General features: G+C 37.6%; 1 long non-coding RNA gene across 1 annotated transcript; it reads left to right on the top strand.

The window, feature by feature from the left end:
* Nucleotide 1: 1 nt before the first annotated feature.
* Nucleotides 2-8,826, top strand: LOC117095321. The gene is made up of 3 exons (XR_004441924.1): nt 2-179; nt 6,071-6,234; nt 6,661-8,826. It is a non-coding gene; the product is annotated as an uncharacterized LOC117095321 (long non-coding RNA).
* The last annotated feature ends 9,404 nt before the right edge of the window (nt 8,827-18,230 follow it).

Raw genomic sequence — 18,230 nt, forward strand, 5'->3', positions numbered from 1 at the left:
CTTGCATTGCATCTTCCTACCCAAGCAGCTTGGTTTTCTTTCGCTTTGACCCTGTAATTTCTTTACCACTTCGTTGTCGTCTCTGAATTACCTTTCTCTTGATTCTTGCCCATTAGCAGTCCTCTAATTTCAGATGTTTGTAGATCCCCAAGTGTTCCCAGGGAAAACTAGTAGACAAGGTGAGTTCTCAACACCTAGAATTTTTTTTTTTTTTTTTTTTTTTTTTTGAGACGGAGTCTCGCTCTGTCACCCAGGCTGGAGTGCTGTGGCCAGATCTCAGCTCACTGCAAGCTCCACCTCCCGGGTTCACGCCATTGTCCCGCCTCAGCCTCCCGGGTAGCTGGGACTACAGGCGCCGCCACCTCGCCCGGCTAGTTTTTTGTAGTTTTTAGCAGAGACGGGGTTTCACCGTGTTAGCCAGGGTGGTCTCTATCTCCTGACCTCGTGATCCGCCCGTCTCGGCCTCCCAAAGTGCTGGGATTACAGGCTTGAGCCACCGCGCCCGGCCAACACCTAGAATTTTTTTTTAAATGAAAAAATAAAGTTCTAGAAATCATAATTGAAAGACTGACCCAGGGGAACTACCAGACGCTTAGCGATAAAGAACTATGGTGTTCAGCTTTGTCAAGTCCTTTCTTGTGATCTTTAATGCATTTAGCTGGACATCTGTTTTGAGTTCGGTTCCACATACTAAGACTTGGAATAGTATTTGTAGCATTCATTCTCGCCAAGGTAAAAACAGTTGCATAAAAATTATGAGCTACAAATTTGGTCCTAACAAATGTATATAGTTGACACTTGCCCGATCATGTGTAGTCTTATTGCTATGAGAGGATCTTCCTCAGGTTATATTGCGTATGTATCAGAAGCAAATTCAAGGCCCTTTTCCTTGCAAATATTTGGGTTTTTTTCCCCTCTTAATTTTGTTTTAGGTTCAGGGGGACATGTGCAGGTAAACTCATGTCGCAGGGGTTTGGTGTATAACTTATTTCGTCAGCCAGGTACTAAGTGTAGTACCCAATAGTTATTTTTTCTGATCTTCTCCCTCCTCCCACTCTCCTCCTCAAGTAGGCCACAGAGTCTGTTGTTCCCTCTTTGTGTCCATTTGTTCTCATTATTTAGCTCCCACTTATAAGTAAGAACATGCAGTATTTGGTTTTCTGTTCCTGCATTAGTTTGCTAAGGATAATGGCCTCCAGCTCCATTCATGTCCCTGAGAAGACATGATCTCATTCTTTTATGGCTGCATAGTATTCCATGGTATATGTGTACCACATTTTCTTTATCCAGTCCATTGATGGGCATTTGAGTTGAATCCATGACTATGTTATCATGAATATCAATGAACATGCATGTGCATGTGTTTTTATGGTAGAACAATTTCTATTTCTTTGGGTATATACCCAGTAATGGGATTGCTAGGGCGGATGGTATTATTTTTCATTCTACATTTCTTGATGAAAACTGGAAGCCAGTGATCCCATAAAAGCTCCCATTTATTACCAAAAGATAGCAGTAACTTCCTAAGGAGGTGTTTGAGACTACCTGTGTCAGAGCCAGAGAGACAGCTTTCAGAGCCTGCTTCCATCACTTACTAGCTATGACACACTGGGCAAACTACTACTTAATGCCTCTAGGCCCTAGTTTCATCATTTGTAGAACAAAGACAACAATATTACCTACTTCAAAGTGCTGTTGCAAGGGGTAAAGCAACATAAAGCATTAAGAACTTACCAGGAACATAGAAGACACTAAGAAATGTTAGCTGTTATTTCTATTAAATGTGTTTGATTTTGTTTATTTTTTAGAATAATCAAGGGTCACAGGTAGATATAATAGTCGGATAATTCATTCCTGGTACCTATTCTTTTACTACTCTACTCTTTGTCCTTGAGTTCTCATATCACACATTTCCTGAGTGCTCATTAAATGCAAGGAACAATTACAGGAGGCTGAAAATACAGGAGAAGAATTCTGACATTAGAGAATCCACTGCTTTTATAGAAAGGTTGCTCTTTGTTTCAGAAGAAAGCATTACCTCATCTCTCAAGGTTGTTTCCTGTAAATCCAGCCTTCACAAATGACCGGAGTAAGGAGTGGTCAAGGCCTTACATTTTTGGCATATCCAGCAAGACATGTAGGAACATAAAAGACATGAAGGAGGATCTCTCAGAACAATTACTGTTTACTTTTATTTGTTTTTGTTTGTTACAATGGCTCATCATTCTGACATTTTAGATGTAGTGTGTCATCTTCTACAGATGTTTGTCTCCTGCCTCTTCTGTATGACCTTAATTAAGTTCTCTGAGCCTTAGTTTCCTATTCTGTAAACCAGAGATTTTAATACCTACCTTACTAAAATATAAAGACTAAACGAAATATGTGAAAAGCACTTATAACCATGTCTGGTATATCAAATGTTTTCAGTAAATAATCGTTAATAAAATTTGCTTAAAATATTGAATGACTATGCAAGCTTATTGGATATTATATTTGTAAGAAACTTAAACATACAGAAACAATTTAAGATAAAACTTAAATATTTTTAGAAATATGCAGCACTCAGCCAGGCACGATGACTTACACATGTAATCCCAGCACTTTGGGAGTCTAAGGCAGATGGATCACAAGGTCAGGAGATCAAGACCCTCCTGGCTAACATGGTGAAACCCCGTCTCTACTAAAAATACAAAACATTAGCCAGGTGTGGTGGCACACGCCTGTAGTCCCAGCTACTCAGGAGGCTAGGCAGGAGAATCACCTGAACCCGGGAGGTAGAGGTTGCAGTGTGCTGAGATCATGCCACTGCACTCCAGCCTGGGCAACAGAGCAAGACTCCATCCGCCCCCCCCAAAAAATAAAGATATAAAGAAAGGAAGGAAAAAAAGAAAGGAAGGGAGGGAGGGAGGGAGTGAAGGAGGGAAGGAGGAAAAGAGAGAAAAGAGAAAGAAATATGCAGCACTCAAAAAAGGGAAAGAGTTTAATAGGGTCATATAAAATGAATAAATTATGACCAATATCCACTGCTTAATGCAGAGGAGAAATGGGAAAAAAATCTTCTCCAAAGAGTTCAAAAACAGAAGACTTAAGATTGAAAGAAGTATCATTAACTACATTCCTCAAAAAAATGAAAACCTGTAAGTCTAATTCTATGAAGTTTCAAGTAGCCAAAGTTTTAATTCAGAGTTACTAATTTGATTATATCCATTTCATGGATTTCAAAATTGGAAGTCACCCAAGATATGTGTGGTTCAACTACAATTTGAAACGCATTTCACAGGGACCTAAGCAGAAGTGGTTTTAAAAATTCCAATTAAAGCTACATTAACATTTTATTTTGTAAACCTTTTGGTCTCCACAATGGTCTGAAAAGCAATGAAATAAAAGCAAAAAATAATTTTAACAAATATAAACAGAACCAATAATTGCATTCAAATAAAAACATGATGCAACCTTTTAGGAAGACTGCTGATATCTTAAAACTAGCATGTATTTTCAAGGAACAAATTTGCAAATAAATTTGTTACATTTCAATTTTTATTCTGTTAATAACTAGTTTAATTAAAAAGAAGTGTGAACACTTTACTAAGAAAAAACAAAAAATTCAGACCAAAGTGATTGTTTGAGTTATAATGTCTTTCCATCCTATAATATTTCCTTTTTAATATACTGCACAAACTTCCTTGGAGTGGAAAAAAAGCGCCTTAATATTTTGATGAATGAACAGCAAACTATCTACTTTCCCTTTGAATGTATTACTGAAAAATGTAAATAAAGAAAACCAATGGAGACAGTAGAAATAAAGCAACAACCACAAAAGACAACAAATTTTATCTCCTCCCAGCCTAAATGCTCCATTTATGTAAAAGTGAAATTATTTTAAAAAGCAAAACCAGAAAGGAAGCTGACAATGGATGTACTCTTTGTATTTGTAGTTTTAAAGCAGAAAATAATTACATGCAATAATATAGTAAAGTACTATTCAATTTTCAAAAGTTATGAGCATTCATTTGCTATAGATAGAGCCCAAGCCATTTACTGATGCATCTTTTTACAAAAGTAACTATCTTATTTTCTTTCAAAACTTAACAGTAAGTGGTGGCCAATTTTAGATTTCTGAATTCATAGAAGTAGTACTAATTGACTACAGTGGAAAATTATCATTTCAAACATACAGCATATATATTTCCCTTTTTCACCAACAACCACTGAAAATTCATTTCTCTAGTGTTCTGAACCCACGTAGTTCAAACAGGGTCAATCCTCTGTCTCTGGCAAGGAACATATGTTCCAGGTTTAACCCAAAAGAATACCTCATTATTCTTGGCTACTGTGATCAGTTCTGAAGTTGGTATGTGTCTTAAAAGGAGCCAAATTAGATTTGGTAAGAATTTGTTGGAAATTTTGGGAGATTCTTACTCTGCCCCTTGGGACTTAGTTCTGGAGTTGCTCCAGCATGATTGCAAGAATGAAGAAATTATCTATCTAAGAATTGAGTCAGCATGGAAGACCTGAGTGAAGAAAGAGAAAACTTGAGCCCAGATGCAATGACTTGAACCCGTAGCATACACACATGTATTTCTTTGCTCTGTCAGCTGAGAGGGCCTAGAAGCAACAACACCCCCATTATAATGAGCACTTCAGATTTTAGATTTTAATACCATTTTCTAATTAAAAGGATAGAGGGCTCCTTGGAGAGATGGCTGGTTTTAGGGCTTGATGGGGAATAAACAAGATGAGCCTAAAGGATCTTACTGTTCCAGAAAGTAAAAAAGATCCCGCCTCTGAAAAAAAATCTCAAAGTGATGGACATAGGTCAAAGGGACAGAGAAGCCAATTGTCCTAGGTGAAGCTAGGATGATTTGAGCAACCAAATTAATAAAGTAGTACTGAAGTATAACTCAAAGTATAAAATAAATATCTGTGAGTCCATACTGACACAAATAGATGATTAAATGATAAATAAATGAATGGAGAAGAATGGACAAATCTCCTGTGATAAATAATTTCAAGTAATTTATGTAGATACTCTACATTCCAGGAGATGGAGCATAGCTGCACATTCCTTGAGTATAGACTACACATAGTGAGTTTCTTGTATAGTAAAATCCCAACTTGACAGTGCAGAAAGCTGATAAACACCACCTCACCCAGGTGATCAAGATTAATATCAACAGTGATAACTCATGTTGGTATTGGTATTATGTAATGAGAATGGCATTTCATCTCTGTGATCTTTCTCCCCAGAACCCATAAGCACGGACCAATCAAGAGAAAACATCAGATAAATCTCAGTTGAGGGAAACTCTACAACATACCTTAGCCAGTACTTCTCAAAACTATCAACATCATTGTGTTAGTTCATTTTCACACTGCTGAAAAAGACGTGCAAGACTGAGCAATTTACAAAAGAAACAGGTTTAACTGGACTCACAGTTTCATGTGGCTGGGGAGACCTCATAATCATGGCAGAAGGCAAGAAGGAGCAAGTAATTTCTTACATTGATGGTGGCAAGCAAAGAGAGCTAGTGCAGGGAACTCCCGTTTTTAAAACCATCAGATCTCATGGGACTGATTCACTACCACAAGAACCATATGGGAAAAACCACCCCCATAATTCAATTATCTCCCACCAGGTTCCTCCCACAACATGTGGGATTATGGGAGTATAATTCAAGATGAGATTTGGATGGGGACACAGCCAAACAATATCATTCCACCCCTGGCCCCTCTCAAATCTCATGTCCTCACGTTTAAAAACCAATCATGCCTTCCCAACAGTCCCCTAAAGTCTTAACTCATTTCAGCATTAACCTAAAAGTCCACAGTCCAAAGTATCATCCGACACAAGGCAAGTCCCTTCCACCTATGAGCCTGTAAAATCAAAAGCAAGTTAGTTACTTCCTAGATACAGTGGGGTTACAGGGATTGGCTAAATACAGCCATTCCAAATGGGAGACATTGGCCAAAACAAAGGAGGTACAGGCTCCATGCAAGTCCAAACTCCAGCAGGGCAGTCAAATCTTAAAGCTCCAAAATGATCTCCTTTTACTCCATGTGTCACATCCAGGTCAAGCTGATGGAAGAGGTGGGTTCCCATGGTCTTGGGCAGCTCCACCCCTGTGGCTTTGCAGGCTACAGTCTCCCTCCTAGCTGCTTTCATGGGCTAGTGTTGAGTGTCTGCAGCTTTTCCAGGTGCACAGTGCAAGCTATCAGTGGATCTACCATTCTGGGGTATGATGGACAGGTGGCCCTCTTCTCACAGCTCCCCTAGGTGGTGCCCCAGCAGGGACTCCATGTGGGGACTCTGATCCCACATTTCCCTTCTGCACTGCCCTAGCAGAGGTTCTCCATGAGAGCCCTGTTCCTGCAGCAAACTTCTGCCTGGACATCCAGGCATTTCCATACATTCTCTGAAACCTAGGCAGAGGTTCCCAAACTCCAATTCTTGACTTCTGTGCACAGGCAGGCTCAATACCACACAGAAGCTGTCAAGGCTTCAGGCTTGCACCCTGTGAAGCCATGGCCCAAGCTCTACTTTGGCACCTTTCAGCTATGGCTAGAGTAGCTGGGATACAGGGCACCAAGTCCCTAGACTGCACACAGCATGAGGACCCTGGAATCAGCCCTCAAAACCACTTTTTCCTCCTATACTTCCAGGCCTATGATGGGAAGGGCTGCCATGAATACCTCTATTATGCCCTGGAGGCATTTTTCCTATTGTCTTGGGGATTAACATTCAGTTCCTTGTTACTTATGCAAGTTTCTGCAACTGGCTTGAATTTCTTCTCAGAAAATGGGATTTTTCTTTTCTGTCACATTATCAGGCTGCAAATTTTCCAAACGTTTATGCTCTGCTTCCCTTATAAAACTGAGTGCCTTTAACAGCACCCAAGTCACCTCTTGAATGCTTTGCTGCTTAGAAATTTCTTCTGCCAGATATGCTAAATTATCTCTCTCAAGTTCAAAGTTCCACAGATCTCTAGGGCAGGGGCAAAATGCCACTAGTCTCTTTATTAAAACATAACAAGAGTCACCTTTGCCCCAGTTCCCAACAAGTTCCTCATCTCCATCTGAGACCAACTCAGCCTGGATTTCATTGTCCATATTGTTATCAGCATTTTGGGCAAAGCCATTCAAGAAGTCTCTAGGGAGTTCCAAACTTTCCCACATTTTCCTGTCTTTTTCTGAGCCCTCCAAGCTGTTCCAACCTCTGCCTGTTACCCAGTTCCAAAGTTGCTTTCACATTTTTGGCTATCTTTTCAGCAACACCCCACACTTGGAACCAATTTACTGTATTAGTCTGTTTTCATACTGCTGATAAAAACATACCTGAGACTGGGCAATTTACAAAATAAAGAGGTTTAATTGGACTCACAGTTCCACGTGGCTGAGGAGGCCTCAGAATCATGGTGGAAGGCAAGGAGGAGCAAGTCACGTCTTACATCAATGGCACCAGGCAAAGAGAGCTTGTGCAGGGATCTCCTGTTTTGAAAACCATCAGATCTTGTGAGACTTATTCACTGCCACAAGAACAGTATGGGGGAAACCACCTCCATGATTTAATTTTCTCCCACAGGGTTCTTCCCACAACATGTGGGAATTATGGGAGTACAATTCAAGATGATATTTGGGTGGGGACACAGTCAAAACATATCAATCATTAAACAAGAAAAGTGGGAAACTGTCACAACCAAGAGATCCCTAAAGAGGTATGCTGACTGAATGCAATGTGGGATCCTAGGGAAAAGAGAATATTATGTAAAAACTAAGGATTTCTGAATAAAGTATGGACTTTATTTAGTTACTAATAATGTGTCAATAATGGTTCATTAGATGTAACAAATGTATCATATTGATGTAAGATGTTCATAGTAGGGCAAACTGAATATGAGTATATGGGAACTTTCTATAATATCTTTGCAACTTATTGCTAAATCTAAAACTATTCTGAAATAAAAAATTAATTTTTAAAAAGTTGCTTGACCCTTTATTCTAGCATTTCCTTAAACAAGCCTCACCATTGACCTTTCTTTTAAAACAACAAATTCCTTTTGCTTAAGTCAGTTTCTGTTGAGCTGTCTGTCACTTGCAGTTCAACAAGACCTCCTGGTAAATTGACTCTGTGTGGAATCAACATTACTTCCATACTATTTGAAGATTTATTTTGCTGCCAAGAGTTTTTTTCTTAAAATATCTGATATACAATAACATTGTATTGTGTACTTTAAAATGTGTTGAGAGGGTAGACCTCATATTCAGTGTTTTTACCACATACAAAAAGGGCTAATATGATGTGCCTTTGTGAATTTAGACCTGAAAGTGCTATTCTCACCACACAGATGAAAAAATACAGTTTGTTTTCATACATAGGAGAAAACTGAATGTGCTACCTTTGAAGTCCAGGGCACCCTCCTCTATTTTGTTCACTTCCTCATCAGGCACTATGTACAGACTGAGAAGAGAAAGACTTCGAAAGAGTGGTCAAGACAGCAACAAAGACAATGACTGGAAAGACAGAAGAATTGTGCAGAGAAAGAGGTAGATAGAAATGGAAGTCTGTTGTTCCCTTCTATGTGTCTATGTGTTTTCATCATTTAGCTCCCACTCACAAGTGAGAACATGCCACATTTGGTTTTCTGTTCCTGTGTTAGTTTGCTAAGGATAATGGCCTCCAGCTCTATCCATGTCCCTGCAAAGGACATGATCTCATTCTTTTTAATGGGTGTAAACTATTCCATGGTGTATATGTACCACAACACCCCTGAACGTAACTTAAAGTTAAAAATAAAAAATAAAAAAGGAAAAACTGGGTTAAGCTATACTATCTTTGTAACTCTTCTGTAAATCTAAAATTCTATCAAAATAAAAAGTTTTAAATGTATTTAAAAAAGAAATGGAAGTCTGACTTAGGAAAGCATTATGACAATTCTAGCAGTGAACATTTAACACACATCTGATGCCCCCTTTGAGCAGTGGGGACTTGCCTATGAAAATTCCACTGTTTGATATGCAGTGGGATATACAGCAATTTCCAAGACAGTCTTGCTGGAGAGAGCCTTCTTCCAGCCATTGCAATGTTCTCCTGCTACTCAGTTGTCAGATCCTATACCTGAAATACAGTAGATTTATCTAAAGTATTGTATAACCCCTGATTGACTTTAACATGTCTTAGCATGTCTGCAATTATGCATATTACCAGAAAGAAGAAAGAGAGAGAAAGAGGGAGGGAGGAAGGAAGGAAAGAAAGGAAGAAGGAGAAGAATTTTTTTTCTAAGCATATAATGCTATGCTCAATTCTTTGTGGATAATGGGAAGCAGAGTTTGAATTGTTCCCTGTATAAAAGATAACTCATTTTAGCTCCATTTCCTTCCTGGAGGTAGGAAAGCAAGTTTGGTAGTGAATAGGCCAGTTAGTACATTGCATCCAGGCTGGTCAGATCCTAGGACTGTTGAGACAGATTCTTGTGCACAGAACCACACAAATCAGAGATTCAGAAAACATGAGAGTAATGAAAGCTAAGACCCATATGTGAAATACATAAGGGTTAGTCAGATTTTAATTAAAAATTTATATTTTTTTAGAGACAGGATCTCCCTCTGTCACCCAGGATGGAATGCAGTGGCATGATCATAACTCACTGCAGACTCGAATTTATGAGCCCAAGCAAGCCTCCCACCTCAACCTCCTGAGTAGCTGGAACAACTGAGACTACAGGTGCATGCCACCATGCCCAGCTTTTTCTCTTTTCTTTTCTTTCTTTTTTGAGACAGGATCTCACTACATTACCCAGGCTGGTCTTGAACTCCTGTCCTCATGTACTCTTCACACCTTGGCCCTCTAAATTGCTGGGATTAGATGTGTGAGCTACCATGCCAGGCCCCCAAAATATATATTTTTTTTATGATAAGCCACTTCTTCAGTTCAATATGTGTACTTGCTTTAAACCCTACTTTGAATCTAAATTACTTCCTTGATGTTAATTGAGTTAAGGTCTAGAGGTACCCTCCTACCTGACACAGACACACCCTGATTTTCAGGACTTACATATTTCATAAATCCTTGTCAATAACTTTATAAATTAATTAGGCACAAGCAGATGATTGTAAAGTTTTCATAAAATTTGTAGAAGGAAAATAACTTGTGTTTACAAGAATATCACAGGAACTTTAGAGACAGTGGTTGCTGATGGCAAACCAGAGCAGGAGAAAGGGTTCCTGAGACAAGGATCGTACAATTATGCTGACAGTTATGAAGGCTCCAATTTTCCCTACTTTAACTACAAACTATGAAAACTGACATCCTATCAATATTCCCTAACATTACTCTTGCATTTACAGCACAATGTTATTTTTAAATTCTTTAGTAATTCCAATATCCAGACAAAGTTTACTTATGTAAATCTACCAATTCATTACCATTTTTTCATATTTACATACTTTAAACAGTCAATGCCTTGGAATCATTTTTTGTTTTTACATAGAAACATTTGAAACATTAAAAAAGAAATAGAATATAAACTATTCAGATGGGTGAACTTAGCAGCCAGGGAATATTTGAATAAGGATGATTGTTCCCAGAGACTGAGAAAGTTGAAAATTATTGCTAGCTGATCACAGATTTTTAATAAACATCCCAGAAAATCCAATGGCTATTCTATTATAAATTTGAATTTAGGCCGGGCGCGGTGGCTCAAGCCTGTAATCCCAGCACTTTGGGAGGCCGAGATGGGCGGATCACGAGGTCAGGAGATCGAGACCATCCTGGCTAACACGGTGAAACCCCGTCTCTACTAAAAATACAAAAAACTAGCCGGGCGAGGTGGCGGCGCCTGTAGTCCCAGCTACTCCGGAGGCTGAGGCAGGAGAATGGCGTGAACCCGGGAGGCGGAGCTTGCAGTGAGCTGAGATCTGGCCACTGCACTCCAGCCTGGGTGACAGAGCAAGACTCCGTCTCAAAAAAAAAAAAAAAAAAAAAAAAAGAATTAGGAGCAATTTCATGATTTTTGCTAGTTTTCCAATGCTGAGACTATTAGAACAATGACAGCTAACACATACTGGATGCTGTATCTGGAATGTTTTATTTGATCCCACAATAATCGTTTGAAGTAGTTGCTGAGAGAGCACTGAGAAAACTCAGATGCATACAGAATACATATCCTGCACAAACTACCTTGTTTAAGCAGTGCTGACTAAGATGTCTTCACCCCTAGGGCAAGCAATTGTCTCTGATGTGGGAAGATTAGCCTGGTAGTGAAGCTCAACCAATATCCCTCCTCACCCTTTCCATCTTTGAACCACTTTTCCTCTTACTTTTGGTCTCTGCGTACAGTAGAGAAAACTGCTCCCTGTGAAATCACCTGTCCCTTTGGGGTTAGGATGTTCTCACATTAATCTACACTAAACTCTAAACAAATAAGAGAGTGGTGATTCAGTTTGTCTCCCTCTCAAGCGATTATCTCTTTTCTTCATAAAAAACATGTTTCCCATTTTTCATTTGGCTTTTCAAATATATTTTGCTATAAAGTAGGTATAGTAGGCCACCAATTGTGTAAAGCAAAGTAATATGCATGCTTGTATAGTCTTGTATACTTTTTCTTTTTTCTTTTCTTTTTTTTTTTTTTTGAGACAGAGTCTCGCTCTATCGCCCAGGCTGGAACGCAGTGGTGTGATCTCTGCTCACTGCAACCTTCGCCTCCCAGGCTCAAGCAATTCTCCTGTCTCAGCCTCACAAGTAGCTGGGACTACAGGTGTGCGCCACCATGCCCAGCTAATTTTTTGTATCTTTAGTAGAGATGGGGTTTCACCATGTTGGTCCGGCTGGTCTCGAACTCCTGACCTCGTGACCCACCCACATTGACCTCCCAAAGTACTGGGATTGAAGGCGTGAGCCACCGCACCTGCCCCTTTCTTTCTAATTGAAGCTGATCAGAGAGGAAGGGTCAAGAATGTACCACACACTCGGCAGGAAATGCTCCTCCTCAAATTTTCTGTCTCTGGAATACCTTAACCCAAATTAGTGTTGATTATTAAAACTTCTCTTACACACATACTCAAATATTTACCATTTAGAGTTTTATAATTGATTGGATTTTAAAATGTTAAAAATTTAAATGTAACACAATTAAAGTTTCAGAGAGAATTCTGAAATACTCTTGTAGAAAAACTTGTCTTCCTGTTTTCTTACTGCTAGTATACATGGATGCACTTCTTCAAAGTAACAAAAAATCATTACCTTTTAAAAAGCAAATGCTTAGATTGTAGTGCTTGACCAACATTAATTAACATATGTGTAAAAATTATTTATACCTTTAGCAGAACTCTTTTTGTACCTACCATTCTTTGGAGTAGCAATGAAACTCCAGAACTGTAATAAGGGAAGACATGTATCTTTTCAATAGTGTCTCATTTCTAAATCAACTGTTATATCACTGAAGGTAAGCATCAATGAGTCGGCATAATTTTTCCTGCTTCATGATCTCTGGCATAGTCAAAATATGCAGAATATCCAGTGTAGAACAATGGCTGCAGCTAAAGGCGAGGATCAGCAGTCAAGCAGGAATTATATGTGGAAATCACTGCAAGCCGTATTTAGGCACTATATATAGACTTTATCCTAAAATTAATAGGAAGCCACTGACGTATTTAAATTAGAGATTAAAATGACCAAATATCAGGGGTTGTAACTTTAAAAAAATTATTCATAACTTATACTTTTAATTAAAAACATAATTATACATAAATGTATATACATACGTTTGTGATTATGCATTTATTAAATGCAGTCTTTTTCATTTCTTTTTTGTTTGCTTCATTCTTCTACATCTTCTTACCCTCCCCCCTACATCAACTCACTCCCTGCAAAGTCAATTGTTTTAAAATATGATACATGTTCTATATTTTTCTTCATGCTCCTCTGCAGCTCACAATGGCCCCTGAATATCACTTAGTGTTCTTGCTAAGTAGGCTAGATTGCAAGACTTACCAGTTTTCTCACACCAAGCAGTTTCTCTTGTCACATTAGTAACAACACAGGTCAAGGAGATCACGGTTTGACTCCCTATCACAACTTGACTTCCTATTGGGTAACTTTTTGCTCCCAGTAGGAGGGAGACTAGCTTCTTTGCTGCATACTACGTTTTTTTGTTGCTCAAAAAGTACAGGACCCTTGGCTCTATTGTTCCATTCTATAATGCAATACTCTTCTTCTGCAGATGTCAGGTGGCTTTCCATGTGACCCCTGTGAGACTCCAGGACAAAGGGAACTATTACAAATATGAAAATGATCATTCTGTTTGCTGTGCCGTGAGTAATAAAGCTCTTAGTTTCTGACCCAGGAGTCTCATGTTTTCTATCAAATTCTGTAAAACATAAGAAGGCTAACTTGTTAGTTTGCAAATAGAATAAAATCTCAGACCCTTTGCAGTACTGATATTCATATAATTCAAATATGTATATTCAGATAAAAATAAACAAAGGGCTTCTTGGTTATTTTATGTTTTACAAAAATGGATGACATTATATTTATCTTTTCTCCTCTTGCTTTTCTTACTCAAAAACACCTCACAGAAAAGCATCTAAGTCAACTTGCATTAACACAGTTTATTTTAGGTGGCTATATTTTATTCTTTTATGTACATATAATGGAATGTATTTAATCTTCCCTATATAATGCCACCATGAGCACTATCACAATAAAATTCATGTACATGTAATTTTAATTAATGGTGCTTTGCTTTTTATAGTAAAGTTTCTGAGAATTACAGAAGAGCTGGATCACAGGATGCATTTGTTTTTAATTTCAATGGCTATTGCCATATTGCTTTCCCCAAAAAAATATAAAACCTCACATTTTTATCTGTAATATATACACATACAGCTTTCTCTTTAATGTTTGATTCTTCTTTGGGGGTAACCTGATATCTCAATATTACTTTAGTTTTCATTCCTCAACAAATAGTGAACTACATAGTGTCATTTTTATGCTTGTTGTCATTTCAATTTGCAATATTGTAAAATGTCATCTATCATTTTCCTATTTTCTTTCTTTTCTTTTTGTTCTCTCCAATATTCAGTAGGGAATTCCCAAAACATACGCTTTCTTCACTTCATCCAAGTAAAATCACAGAATTTTAAGAAATCTACATATATTTCATTTATTCACAAATTTTATACTGACTTTATACACACTGTAAAACTCAGAATTGTTTTCTAAAGCTAGTTACCCATTATTGTAATTACTCTGTGTACTTTTTTTTTTTTTTTTTTTTTGAGACGGAGTTTTGCTCTAGTTGCCCAGACTGGAGTGCAGTCACGCAATCTTCACACTCTGCAACCTCCACTTCCGGGGTTTCTCTATACTAATGTCATATTGATTTGTGTTTAGTGGTTTTCAGTTTTGATATTCTGGTAACTGGAAAGTCAAGATCCTTTTCTTGGTCCTTTAACATACTCTCTTAAGCTCTTTCAGGCAATAAACATTAATATTAATTTATACATTTCCCCCTCCTAATGAAACACTTTGGGATTCTAATGATAACTTAAATTATTAATTTTAGAAGAAGTGACTTCCAAATGATAGTAAACCTTCCTAAGACATATTAGGCCTTCCCATTTGTTCAATTTTGTTTTATGTCTTCTAATAAGATTTCATATTTTTATATCATGAAATATTTCCATTTCAAACATGTATTAGAATAATAAAAATCACTTACTATATATCTTTTTCAGAGATTAAACAAGGATTCTCTCACTTGAGAAAATATCTATAACTGCCTGTTATTTTCATGAGTTCCTTGATATACATCGATTAATTTTGTCCTATGAAGTATTTTCTAGTACTTCATTTCATTTAACTTGTTTAGTAGTGACTGGATTTAGCCAGTGTCCTCTTATAACTATTTTAAGGTAAAATTCTATTTAATTTTTAAACTCATTTCTAATCAATATATCTGGATTGGTTGCTTCCTCTTTATATATTGTGCTGTAAAACACCAAATAAATAACAAAGAAACATGGTACATTCAAATAAATGAATTAATAATTTAAGATCCTGGTTGATTCAGGTTTCATCATTTCATACTACCTTCTGTTCCTACAGACCCCTATAGGCTTCCATTCCTGTCTTCCTACTTTCTTCACCTCCCTATATTTATATTTTAGATGATTTAAACTCTATATGTGATTTTTATGGTCTTCAGAGAAAAGAAATAGAGTCAAAATGTAATAATATTTATTCAATACATATTTGTTTATTTTATGGACAATGCTTAGTGCTACACATTAGTTATAAGATGGAAGTGGGGATTTAAAGATGAATAGCACATGGTTCCTTGTGTCAGGAAGCTTACATTCTAATGATTATTCTTATCTGAAAAATTATGCCAGAAAGTTACCGTTTTAGTAATATATAGTAACCATAAAATCAGACAAATGTTACCAAAACAATGACAGAGGGGAGACACAGCTTGGGTTGAGAATAAAATGAAGACTAACACGGAGGAAAACAATCTCAAAAAGTGAATTCTACAATATATAATGACATGCAGCTATAGAGAATATATTTTGAAAATAAATTTTAAAATTTATACCATAGTTTAGTTTCTATTTAAAACTGTAATACCGATTATATAACTTCAAGGTACAATTATCTTTCTGTCAAGTGGCTCTGGAAAGTTCTCTAAGTTTAGTGCTCAGACCAGCAGCAGCAAGATCACTTGGAAACTTGATAGAAATGCAAATTTTATGTTTATTTCACCAAAATCATTCCTGTATTTTTATTTATATCTGTTTTTAAATAGAAGATAATTCTTCCCAATAGATCTGAAATCTTAGCAAGGAAATAGTTTAAAAACAGAAGGTTATCCAGGAAAATGATAGTTCCATACTTCACAAATAAGTATATGCAAATTCAGATAAACTGTCAGTGATTTAGCAAATATACTAGTTTAACCTGCATTTAATCATTCTCAAAATATTTGAAAACTCTTGATTATCTAACCATTAAGTCAGAAATGTGAATGCTAATTTGCAGTTCATCAGCTTATAGTCTAGAATTTCTGAGACCACAAGAGGCATCCATTTATCTTCCTGAGAGTCAAATTTTTAAAAATTTTTAAAACTTAAAATTATTTAAAATTTTTAAAATTTTAGATTTTTAAAAATAGTATTATTTCTACTTAATTTCAATTTGATATTTACATAAATGTGTGAGCATAAACAATATGTGGTAGTAAAAGGCAAATGTACTTAAGTAAAACAAAAAATGGAGCATGACATCACCAAATGGGAATTAGTTGTTGGTTTTGTAGAAGTTAGTATGCTGCTTTATTTATTTTAAAATATGTTTGTTCTCAAACTATAACTGCAAAACAGCAAAAGAACTAACAGGTTGGGCATGGTGGCTCACACCTGTAATCCTAGTACTTTGAGAGGCCAAGGCAGGTGGATCACCTGAGGTTGGGAGTTTGAGACCAGCCTGAACAACATGGAGAAACCCCATCTCTACTAAAAATACAAAATTAGCCAGGTGTGGTGGCAGATGCCTGTAATCTCAGCTACTCGGGAGGCTGAGGCAGGAGAATCACTTGAACCTGGGAGGCGGAGGTTGTGGTGAGCGGAGATCACACCATTGCACTCCAGCCTGGGCAACAAGAGTGAAACTCTGTCTCAAAACAACAACAACAACAACAACAAAAAAAACACAAACATAGCTAACTTCATTTTTGGTTAAGGGGCCTTTATCCATTCCTGTACATAGGCAAGGATAACTATAGAGCACTGAGATACTACACAAAAACAACCACAATATAGTTTTTTAAAACTAACCCTGGAATCAAAGGGTAGGTATGTAAATGACTATGTTTTGCTAAAGATTTATAGGAACACTGTGACCTGATCAAAGACAAAATAATTCCCAACCTCCTTAGAGCCTTGCTGGTGCCCAGATGTCTGTGATTATCAGTCACCTTTTCATCCCAACTCCCTTCTATTCTCTTGACCCTTAACATAAAAAGAGCCTGAAATTTGTACTGACCTAACTTATTTTAGGATGTAAGTCCACCATCTTCTTGGTTTACTGGCTTTCCAAATAAACCTGCTGTTTCTCCCACCAACTCATGTTTCTCGTGTTTGGCTTTTGATCAGCGAGCGAGCAGCTGAATCTGGTTACAGTTTTATGGCGCCCAATGTGGGGCTGTGTGCCTTGGGTGTCCTAGCCTGCCTGATTTCCTATGGATGGAGCAATCGGCCCCAGCAATGTTCCGGGAATTACCCATTCACACTATCAGGCAGATCAACAACCAGTCATGAGTGCCAGTTGCTCATGGCTAGCTGACACCATGACTGGAATTCCAGAGACATCCCAGCAGCTGCCAGCAATGCTTTTGTCTCAGAGATTCTCCCTTCTTCCTTCTTCATGGTGTCAGCTGCCTGTAAAGCTTTGTTGGTGCCAGGAAAAGAAATATTGACAGGCTCTAAGACTGGGTAAGTCACTTCAATATGTGCAACTAGGAACTGCCTTCCCTTCCAAGTGAGCTTTTCCTCAGAATTCACTGCTTTGTTTTTGTATTTGATTGGGGTATCCTGTGGGAGAGGGAAATAGTTGTTGGACTTTTACCCAATCTGAGAACCAGGTCATTTGAATTTGTCTGTCATATTTTGTGGGCCCTGAGTTTACACTTCAAAGGCATGCCCAGTTTTCTGGGACTTCAGTGGGTTACATATTATGGCCTGTTTTGTGCACATTTTAAAACTAATGGGCAAATTGCAGTAAGAAAAATTGAGACCTCAAATTGTCAACCTACAACTAAAAAGGTAAGTAAAATTCTATTTTTCTCTTTTCTGTCTAATTTGAATCTGCTGTTATTAAGCTACTGATGTTGATATAAAACTCACAAATGTAAGTTTATTTGGAGATTTTGGTTTTCTTATAGTGTTCAACCAGTTCAAGCTAAAATGGAATCATTAAAAACTCATTTAACTGCTCTGCCCAGTAACGCGAACAGGGAAGTCCTGGTACGCTACCGTGGCTAATTGCTCCATTGCTGTTGGAAATGGGGCGAGCTAGAACATCCATGGGTACACGGCCCCATGCTGGGCACTATGAAATTGTAACCAACACCAAGTTTGGCTACTTGCTAGTCAAAAGCCAAACACGAGAGACAAGAGTTGGTAAGAGAAAAAGCAGGTTTATTAGGAGAGCCAGCAAACTGAGAAGATAGTAGACTTGT

The sequence above is a fragment of the Trachypithecus francoisi genome, unplaced genomic scaffold, assembly GCF_009764315.1.
Source record: "Trachypithecus francoisi isolate TF-2019V2 unplaced genomic scaffold, Tfra_2.0 Lachesis_group13, whole genome shotgun sequence".
NCBI lineage: Eukaryota > Metazoa > Chordata > Mammalia > Primates > Cercopithecidae > Trachypithecus > Trachypithecus francoisi.